This window comes from Oryctolagus cuniculus, chromosome 6, assembly GCF_964237555.1.
Source record: "Oryctolagus cuniculus chromosome 6, mOryCun1.1, whole genome shotgun sequence".
NCBI classification, from domain to species: Eukaryota; Metazoa; Chordata; class Mammalia; order Lagomorpha; family Leporidae; genus Oryctolagus; species Oryctolagus cuniculus.
In genome coordinates this window covers 100832319-100843322 of record NC_091437.1, presented here as the reverse complement: position 1 = coordinate 100843322, position 11004 = coordinate 100832319, and the positions used below count along the sequence as shown (strand labels likewise).

The 11004-nt window shown below is 42.7% G+C and overlaps 1 pseudogene; it reads left to right on the top strand.

Moving 5' to 3' along the window:
- The first annotated feature begins 1309 nt into the window (after window positions 1-1309).
- Window positions 1310-2218, top strand: LOC100344138 (SAGA-associated factor 29 pseudogene; annotated as a pseudogene).
- Window positions 2219-11004: the final 8786 nt, after the last annotated feature.

The window sequence follows — 11004 nt, the reverse complement described above, 5'->3', positions numbered from 1 at the left end:
TTTGTAGGGGGGTGGATTCATTGATCTTGAATGTGTAGATGTGATCTTTTGGTTACAAGCAGCAGAGAGAGACTCAGTAATTTCAGCAGGCTTATTCAGCTAGTTCACAGAATTGAAGCTGAAAAACTTGGATCATAAACAGAAAGGACAGGCTTCAAGGCTGTTAGAAGTGTTATGTAACCAATGTGCCACAGCTATGGGCTTTCTGGATACCCCAGCTGCTGCCAAAACTTACCTGGCCCCACACAATACTCGGTGATGATTTTGTATCTGCATGTTCAGTATTCGAACTCTCAGGCAAATACGTCTTACTGGTCGAGCTTCAAAAAAGTATTTGCACCCCCTTGACGGAAGAATCTAGCCCCTTTATCTGCCCTGGCGGAAGCAGCCCCCGGAAATGATGCCCTAAACAAGAGCCCACAAGGAAAGTACACTGGGGCAGCAGGTCCCACCTGAGGATGAGAGGCACTATTGTGCTCACTATGTGACCTGGAGAGCAAGGAGGGGAAACGCTCCCCTGTGCTCAAGTTCAACCAATTTCGAGTCAAAATCTGGAAGAAAATGTCAGAAATCACAACTCAAAGATAAAAAGTTTCGAATATCATAGAAATGTCAAAGTAGCCATAGCCTCTTTTTGTTGATTTCTGGAAAATGGCAAGTCCCTTTGTTGCTGTTTTTGTCTTAAAGTAATAGCTGGGTTCTAGACGCGGCATAGTTGTCTCTGTTCAGGCTGCTGTTAACAAAATAGCGCCAACTGAGTAGCTTGGCAATTTCCCTCTCCTGGTTTGGAGTTATGATCAAGGCGCTGGCACATTTCTAGCCCGGCAAGGATCTTCTTTCTGTTTCATAGTCAGGGCCTTCTCTCTGCCTCCTGGCTGGTAGAAGCAGCCAGGTGTCTCTGCAGGGTCTCTTATGTAAGCCCATTCAGAAGTACCCCACCCTCAGGAGCTAAGCACCTCCCCAAATCACCATTTCCTGATAGTATCGCACCGGGATTAGGTTTCAGCATAGAATGTTTGGGCCATCACAAACATTGATAGCATCATGGTAGAAAGACGGGGCTTATATTATCGTACTGTTGCCCAATTTTCAGACAATCCTGGCATCTGTATCTGGCTGCGTCACTACATACGGTGCCCTGAGAGATGCATTCAGATCTGGAAGTCTTGAGTAAACTTGGCTTGATCCTAAACACATACAGACCAGAAAAACAAATACTGCTCTTTGCTACAGAAAGGCTACTGAAGTTAAATACAACGAATAATCAACGAAAGGAAAGATTTTCTATACTTCACATTTCATTAAGTTCATGGAGATTTCCTTGTGGGAAAATTTTGAAATGAGGAAATATGGAAAGAACAATGTAATGTATAAACATTCACCCACCAACCGGACCAAGCTGCGGGGCCTCTACACGACCGCCAAGGCCTACGCGGAGGCCGAGTGCAACATCCTCCAGAAAGCCCTGGATAAGATCGCTGAGATCAAGTCTCTGCTGGAAGAGAGGCGGATTTCGGCCAAGATCGCGGGCCTCTACAATGACTCGGAGCCGCCTCGGAAGACCATGCGCAGGGGCGTGCTGATGACCCTGCTGCAGCAGTCGGCCATGACCCTGCCGCTGTGGATCGGGAAGCCTGGTGACAAGCCCCCGCCCCTCTGTGGGGCCATTCCAGCCTCCGGGGACTATGTGGCCAAGCCTGGAGACAAGGTAGCTGCCCGGGTCAAAGTCGTGGACGGGGACGAGCAGTGGATCCGGCCGAGGTGGTCAGTTACAGCCACACCACCAACAAGTACGAGGTGGATGACAGTGATGAAGAAGGCAAGGAGAGGCACACCCTGAGCCGGTGGAGAATCATCCCACTGCCACAGTGGAAGGCCAACCCCGAGACGGACCCCGAGGCCTTGTTCCAGAAGGAGCAGCTCGTGCTGGCCCTGTATCCCCAGACCACCTGCTTCTACCGTGCCCTGATCCACTCGCCCCCACAACGGCCGCAGGACGACTACTCAGTCCTGTTTGAAGACACCTCATATGCGGACGGCTACTCCCCGCCCCTCAACGTGGCCCAGAGGTACGTGGTGGCCTGTAAGGAGCCCAAGAAAAAGTGACACGGCGGCAGACCCGCCCTGCGCGGCCAGCCTCCCTGGGGAAGGCAGCCAAGGATTTTCTGTGACCAAATAAATCCCCTCAGCTCGCAAAAAAAAAAAAATAAATAAAAATAAAAAATTCATGATCACCAACCAGAATTAAAAATGATGACAATTTGGATATACTTGTTTTATCTGCTTTTATACAATCAGCAACATATAACAGAGATAAATCTGAAGTCCCTCTGTTAGGAAACTGGCGCAGTTTTATCTATGGTGCGATCTACACCCTGATTTACATCCTAGGCTCTATTTGTGCTGCCATTGCTGGAAGCCAGGTGGCCACATGGTCCAACCGCTGTTGTCAAGCTCCACCCCCATGCTAATGGGATTTGCTGCTCCTGCTTCCCTGCCCGACCTCCAGCAAAGTTTTAAAAGGGCCTGTTCCTGAACACGTGGCTCTCTCTTGATTCTTCTCTACTGCTCTCTCTTGCTCACTCTCTCTTCCCTCGTCTCTCTTCTCTCTCTCTAGCCTCCTCTGCTCCTCTCTCTTCTTTCTCTCTTACTCTCCTTTTCCTTCTTTCCCCTTCCCTCCAGTCTGCTGGGTTTTCCCCGATTAAACCCTTTCTCTTACTCCGGTGTTTGGTGTGTTTTGTGACGGCTAACGCGTTCCTCCCTTAACTAGTCTCTTTCTCTTCCCTTGAGACAAACATTATCATGAATTTTTATACTTACTTGCATATACATGTGCATGTTTTCCTGAAGGGTATGTGGTTTTTATGTTTTGTTCTAAAATACCTAAATACATTCTAGGTTTGTCATTTGACATCATGCTTTTTGTCATTTTGAGACTTATTTTTGATATATTAACTTTATTTCATCATTTTAACTGCTATTTTATAGCCCGTTATAACATATTTTATATCTACTTGCACTCTTTTAACAATCATATTGCAGTAAACTTTTGTATGTATATTTTTGGGAAGATGTCAGAATTTTTCTAAAAAACACAAATACTGAACTGAAAGGCATGTGCCTTTTAAATTTTAGTTGACACATAATAATTGCACATATTTGTGGGGAACATAGATGTATTTGTGGGCTACAGTATCATATATATGCAATGTGTACTGATCAGGGTAATTGGAATATCCATAACCTCAAAAACGTATTAATTCTTCATGCTGGGAGCATTCCATATACTCCTGTTAGCTATTTTGAAATACATAATTATTGTCAGCTATGGTTATCTTACTGTGCTATAGAATGCTAATCCTATTCCTCCTACCCAACTGTAATCCCATACTTCTTAAACGTCTTCCCTCCAAAGGTTCCTCCTCAACTCCCTCCTCAGGTGGCAGTAAGCTATACTCCATTCTCTTCTATGAGATCAACTTTTTAGCTTCTATTCATGAGTATAAGTGAGAACATGTGGTAATTGTCATTTTTTTTTTTTGACAGGCAGAGTGGACAGTGAGAGAGAGAGACAGAGAGAAAGGCCTTCCTTTTTGCCGTTGGTTCACCCTACAATGGCCGCCACGGCTGGCACGCTGTGGCCGGCGCACCACGCTGATCCAATGGCAGGAGCCAGGTGCTTCTCCTGGTCTCCCATGCGGGTGCAGGGCCCAAGCACGTGGGCCATCCTCCACTGCACTCCTGGGCCATAGCAGAGAGCTGGCCTAGAAGAGGGGCAACCAGGACAGAATCCAGCACCCCAACCGGGACTAGAACCCGGTGTGCGGGCACCACAAGGCGGAGGATTAGCCTAGTGAGCTGTGGCGCCGGCCGTATCTGTCATTTTATGGTTGTAACATTTCACTTTGTGTAATGACCTCCAGTTTCATCCATGCTGCTTCAAATAATAGAATTACATTCTGTTTTGGTAGTCAAATAATATTACATTGCATATATATTTCACATTTTCTTTATGCAATTACATGTTTATGAACACCTAGATTAATTGGATATCTTGGCTATTGTGAATAGAGACACATTTTATATTTCTAGATGATTTCAAGTGAGTTTTCATCTTTTTTTAAGAGTTATTTTATTTATATAAAAAGTTACAGAGACAGTGAAGGAGAGACAGAGAGAGAGAAATCTTCCATCTACAGTTTCACTCCCTAAATGGAGCATTTGGGAGAATTTTCAAAATGGCTCCTATTTGAAGGAGTATTTGTACACTTACAAATATACATATATTTACAAACATATATGCACGTGTCTATAGAGAGAGAGAGAGACAGGGAGAGAGACAGTTTCATTTATATAGTATTAGAAATATATCAGTATTTCCATGAGTTTCATTTCTATCTATCCAAGTAAAAAACTTTATGTTTTATCCCACTGTTCGTTTCTATCTGTTTGATCAAGTACCAGGAGGATGAGACTAGGTAGCAATTTGAATTTACCAGAATTCCTGTTGGATTCTAAGAATAAGACATCAGCTGCTTTGGTGGGATTGATTATTGTGGGGAGCAACTGGGAGCAACTTGGACTAGACTAAGTTACTGGAATTAAGACTTATTCTATGCATCTGCTCTCCCACAATATGGCGCTGGGAGAGGAGGAAACAGCTTCTACACAGCTGCCTCCAGTTCAACCAATAAACAGCAGGACCTGCTCCTGATTGGAGGAGAGCAGCGTACTCGGCGTGTGGGCAGCCGAGTTGGGATTGGTGGAAGAGGACTATAAAGGAGGAGAGAGACAACATGCACCGGGAACATCTATCTGAAGGAACACCTGTGCAGCCCCCGAGAGAGCCAGCCGGCGGTGTGCCGCTCCACCGCGGAAGTGGGGAAAGTGGCAGGGGGAACCGCCCTTCCACGGAGGTGGAAGGGACGGTAGCCAACCCGGGAAGAACCAGCAGCAAACCCAGGAAGGGCCGAGCAGACGAAAGAACAGCGCAGGGTCCTGTGTCGTTCCTCTGCGAAGAGGGGGAGCGACATAATGGTGCCGTGACTCGGATATGAAGCCTAGGCAGGGTTTAGTGTCGTTCCTCCATGAAGAGGGGGAGCGACAGATTATCTAATAAAAGTCATTGGAGACATTCTTCATCATTGGGGAAGTCAGCAATCATTATTTATTTTTCATCTCTTTTCTTTCTCCTGAAAGTTTTTTTAAATGGGTCTTTTACAATAGCAGAGTGGATAAGTTAATTCCCACATCCTCCCAGCTATGTAAAGTCAAAGCAGGGAAGAAAGTTCAAGGTTTTGTGTGTGTGTGTGTGTGTGTGTGTGTGTTTGGAGGAATCCAGCTACCCTATTTGTTCCATTCTGAAAGAGAGGAAATGTCTTCTTTCGGTGTGTAGATTCTAGTTGGTTACTAGCTAAATATATTCTGCACTCTCAGTGTGGGGATGTATTTGCATTCTAGAGGTAGACTTTTCTGGGGAGAGTAAAGTGGTTTTGTTAATGCAAAGAAAAATACATCTGGCCTGAATATGCACATGTTTCCATTTGACTTTTGTTACAATTCTCCTTTGGAATTTGGTCAATGTAAAGGTGAAGTTCCTGCAAGTTGAGCTTTCCAGAGAAATAGAAGGGTGTCTTCCGGTTTACTGAAATTTCATGTCTGCTTATCTGTGGTGGACATGGTTGGACGGATGACTGTTCTTATTGGAAGCTGGCCTCTGTTAGTTCCTAGGATACTTCTAAAATTAATGCGCTGTAATTTTATCAATTTGGGAAGAACAGAGATCTGTTTGGCTCAGAGTTAAAGAAACAGTCCAAGGAAACGTAGGTCCTGGAAGATGAGTTGAATTTTCACGTGTGGTGACAGTTCAGTTAGAGGGAGAATTAGACTAAAGGTACTGTGATGATGGTCACCTGGTATGTGGATTCCTTAAGGCCAAGCAAACACATTTGCAGAAAAATTGTGATTAATAGTCAAGGTTCCTCCACTCCTGGGTGAGAGAGATGGTCAACAGAGTGAGAGAGAGAATCTTGTAACTTTAAGTATATTGCCTATCCCACTAAAATATAAACATAATATTTGATGCTTATTTGAATGCTTGCATCCATATGGAAATGTTTGGGTTCGAGTTCTGGCCCCACTTTCTATTCTAGTTTGCTGTTCAGACACGCATTGTGAGATAGCAGGTGATGGCTCAAGTAGGTGGGTTGCTGTCAGCTTTATAAGAGATGGTGATTAAGTTCTTGGCTCCTGCCTTTGGTCTGGCCCAACCTGAGCTGGTGAGGGCATTTGGGAAGTGGATCCCCAGATGACAGTGATCTCTCTCTCTCTCTCTCTCTCTCTCTCTGTTACTTTCTCCCTCTCTCTGTGTCTCAAACAAGTAGAATTATTTTTTTTCAAATTTAAATGCAACTATAATTTTTGTTTCTTAAATATGTATAAAAAGGAAATAAAATGTAAGTAGAAAGGTTTTCTGGGGAATAAAGAATAATAAAATTAAAACATTATAGGAAAAATGTTTTTATGTTGATGTACTTTAAAAATTAAATAAATAGCAGCTGATATATCTTTAAACTCTATGTTATCTAACCAGCTGGTGAGAACAAGCTCAGCTCCATTACTTCCATTTAGGGATACATACTCCTTAATACCTACACTCAAGATCCTCATTATCTTCACAAAAATTTATAAGCTACTTAAGATAAGTTAAAGTAACAATTTACCTGAGGATTGTATGTAAGTATCTTAAACAAATATGACTTCAGTCAATGGCAAATGAACAGTTGCCTTTACCCTGGGAAAAATAAAGACAAATTCAACACAAACACTCATGCACACTTTGGAAAGTCAAAGTGTTAATTAAAGTACTTGACATTCTTCTAACCATAATATACCTGGGGCCCATTTGCCTAAAGTAAACCATCTCTTTTTAACCAAAACTGGGCAAACCATTCACTCAATGTCATGGTGTTTCAATGTGTACCTTTTAGAAGTGATGAAGTCAGGGAAACTAACCTCAGAACAACTACTGAAGCCCATTAATGTGCACTTGTTTGCATTTTTTGGCTTTATGTGGGAAACACACTCTAGACAGCTGTAGAACAAAAGCAACATGAACTTTGGGCTGAATGAGATAAAATTGAGCCTGATGCTTTTTTTGTACAGCCCTTTCAGAACTCACATGGTATGTGTGACTGATGGATCTGTCATAAACTAACACTTCTTGAATGTTTGAGTGGACAAAGAGATTCAGAAATATTGAACCTGGAAACTTTCAGATTTCAAGGCTAACTGAAGCGTGCTATTTAGAAAAACACATCGTATGCAGGTTTGGGATTTTGATACTCAATTTGTGTTGTTGAGATTTCTCTTCTTCACTGCATGATCCACTTGATAGAAAAGTAGGAGACTTCATAAAATAAATATTGATGTTTATTCAGTGTTGGATTTCAGTGTGTGAGGGCTAACAGAGAGCCAAACAAGCTAGAAATAGTGGACTTTGGCACAGAAGAACAGGAAGAAAAATTCTGTTGAGTGATTGACATGTCAGATTTCAAGGGGAAAAACATTCCAACTTCTTTAAGGAGGCACAGACAATAATGTGCTCTGAATATTCAATTGCATCCTGTTATTTTAAAGTTCAAATACAAATTGAGGAAAAGATGCACCAAACTAAATTTAAAAACGCAAACTAAACCAAGAGAATCCAATAGTATTTTTTATATTCAAATTGCTGTTACATACCATCAAAAACTTGAAAAATTTTAAAGCTCTATGATATATAGATCAAGGACAAAAACATTTAATGTGACCATGCTCTGATGCCATATTTACTTAAATTTTTCCTCAATTTATGCATATTTGAGTACAACACATTTAACATATAAAAACTGCTATGAAGACCAACATTGTAGCATACTGGATAAAGACACTGCTTGCAATGCCAGCATCCTAAATGGACTCTGATTTGAGTCCTGGCTGCTCCACTTCTGATTCAGCTTTCTGCTAGAGCGCATGGGAGGGAAGAGGAAAGTGGCCCAAGTTATTTAGGCCCTGCACCACCTAGAGACCCGGAGGAGGCTTCTGGCTCCTGGTTTCAGCCTGGTTCATACTCAGCCACTGTGGCCTTTTTGGAAATGAACCAGAGGATGGAAGCTCTCTCTCTCTCTCTCTCTCTCTAACTCTGCCTTTCAAATAAATAAAATAAATCTTAAAAAACCTCTGAGTAATCTGATTAATGAAATATTAAAACATTTTGTGTGATGTTTATCAATGTGTCTTACTCTGTTGTGTGCTGCTATAAACAAATTCCTGGGACCGGATAATTTATAAAGAAAAAAATCTTATTTCTAAGAGTTCTAGAATTAGGAAAATAAGATCAAGGTGCCAGCAAATTTAGTGTCTGGTAGGAGCTGCTCTCTGTTTCTAAGATAGTGTTTTGAATACCACATTCTCAGGAAGAGAGGAGCATTGTACCCTCACATGACAGAAGGTAAAAATGGCACAAGGGGTCAAATTCTTTTTGTCAATGTCTTTGTACAATTTATCCATTGAACACCTAAACGCTTTCCAAAAGACACCACTTCCAAGATCGTTACATTGGAGAGTATGGTTCCATCAAGTACATTATGGGGGACACATTCAGATTACAGTACAATATAAGAAGAGAAACTTCAGGATAGAAGGCCCATCATTTTTAGACAATATAATCTTAATGCTCCATATGTAAGAGTAAGTGGTGAGGCTGATTTTGTGGCATAGTGAGCTAAGCCACTGCCTATTACTCCTGCATCCCATATGGATGCCAGTTCAAGTCCTGGCTACTCCATTTCTGATCCAGCTCCCTGCTGAGGCACCTAGGAAAGCAGTGGATGATGGTCCAAGCACTTGGGCTCCTGCACCCATGTGAAAGACCCAGATGAGAAAATTGGATTTCCACATGAAGAATCATGAAGCAAGACCCCTACCTTTCACCTTATAGAAAAATCCACTCAACATGGATTAAAGACTTAAATCTATGACCTGACACCATCAAATTATTAGAGAGCATTGGAGAAACCCTGCAAGATATAGGTACCGGCAAAGACTTCTTAGAAAAGACCCTGGAGGCACAGGCAGTCAAAGTCAAAATTAACATTTGGGATTGCATCAAATTGAGAAGTTTCTGTACTGCAAAAGAAACAGTCAGGAGAGTGAAGAGGCAACCAACAGAATGGGAAAAAATATTTGCAAACTACGCAACAGATAAAGGGTTGATAACTAGAATCTACAAAGAAATCAAGAAACTCCACAACATCAAAACAAACAACCCACTTAATAGATGGGCCAAGGACCTCAATAGACATTTTACAAAAGAGGAAATCCAAATGGCCAACAGGCACATGAAAAAATGTTCAAGGTCACTAGCCATCAGGGAAATGCAAATCAAAACCACAATGAGGTTTCACCTCACCCTGGTTAGAATGGCTCACATTCAGAAATCTACCAACAATAGATGCTGGCGAGGATGTGGGGAAAAAGGGACACTAACCCACTGTTGGTGGGAATGCAAACTGTCGAGGCTGGGCCAGCATGAAGCCAGGAACCAGGAACTGCCTCAAAGTCTCTCACATGGGTAGCAGGGGCACAAGTCGTTCAACCAGCATCTGCTACTCCCAGAATGCTCTTTAGCAGGAGGTTGGAAGCAGAAGCAGATCCAGGAGCTCAAACCAGGTACTCTAATAAGTGATATGAGTATCCGATTAGTGTCTTAACTACATGTGATATTTGTCCTTGGATATTGTTGTTTGGTTTCTTTCCTCATTTATAAACATAATATATTTTTTAAAAATATTTATTTATTTGAAAGGCAGAGGAGGGCTGGCCTCTTGGCTCACTTGGTTAATCCTCCACCTGCAGCGCCAGCATCCCATATGGGTGCTGGGTTCTAGTCCTCATTGCTCCTCTTCCAGTCCAGCTCTCTGCTGTGGCCCAGGAAGGCAGTGGAGAATGGCCCAAGTGCTTGGGCGCCTGCACCCGTGTGGGAGACCAGGAAGAAGTACCCGCTCTGGCTTCGGATCAGTGTAGCTCCGGCTGCAGTGGCCGTTTGGGGGGTGAACCAACGGAAGGAAGACCTTTCTCTCTGTCTCTTTCCCTCACTGTCTAACTCTATATGTCAAATAAATTTAAAAAAAGTTTTTTTTTTTCTTTTAAAGAAAGGCAGAGGGAGAGGGAGAGAGAGAGAGAGAGAGATATCGGGGGAGAGAGAAATTAATCTTCCATCTTTTTGTTCGTTCCTCAAATGGCCACAGCAGTCACAGCTGGACCAGGCTAATGCCAAGAGCCTGAAATTTCATCTGTGTCTTCCACATGGGTGACATGGTCCAAAGTACTTGAGCCATCTTCTGCTGACTGTTCAGGATCATTAGCGCACAGCTGGATCAGAAGCAGAGCAGCCAGACTTGAATTGACACTCTGATAGCAATGCCATTGTCACAATTAATGGCTTAACCTGCCACTGCCACATTGCCAGCCACTACGATAATCTCTTTCAATGGATACAATTTGAGGGTCTTCTTCACTCTACCTCATTACAACTGATATGTGTAGAATTGAGAATCTTGTTAAAATTTGACAATTCAAGTTTTGCTTTTACTATACAATACTAAATCTACTAAAACATCTACGTTAAATGAAAAGTATCATAAAATATGAAGTATAAATTTAAAGAAAGCATGGGACCAGTGTTGAGGTACAGCAGGTTAAGCCATAGTTTGTAACACTGGCATACCACATCAGAGCGCTGGTTCAAGTTCCTGAGCTCCACTTCCAATCCAGTGCTAATCCAATCCCTGCTAATGTGCCTGGGAAAGCAGCAGAAATTGGCTCGAGTTCTTGGGCCCCTGCCGCTCATGTGGGAGATCTGGATGGAGTTTCAGTATCCTGGCTTCAGACTGGCCCAGCCTGAGCCATTGTGGCCCTTTGGGGATTGAACCACCAGATGGAAGATCTCTCTCTCTCTCTCTC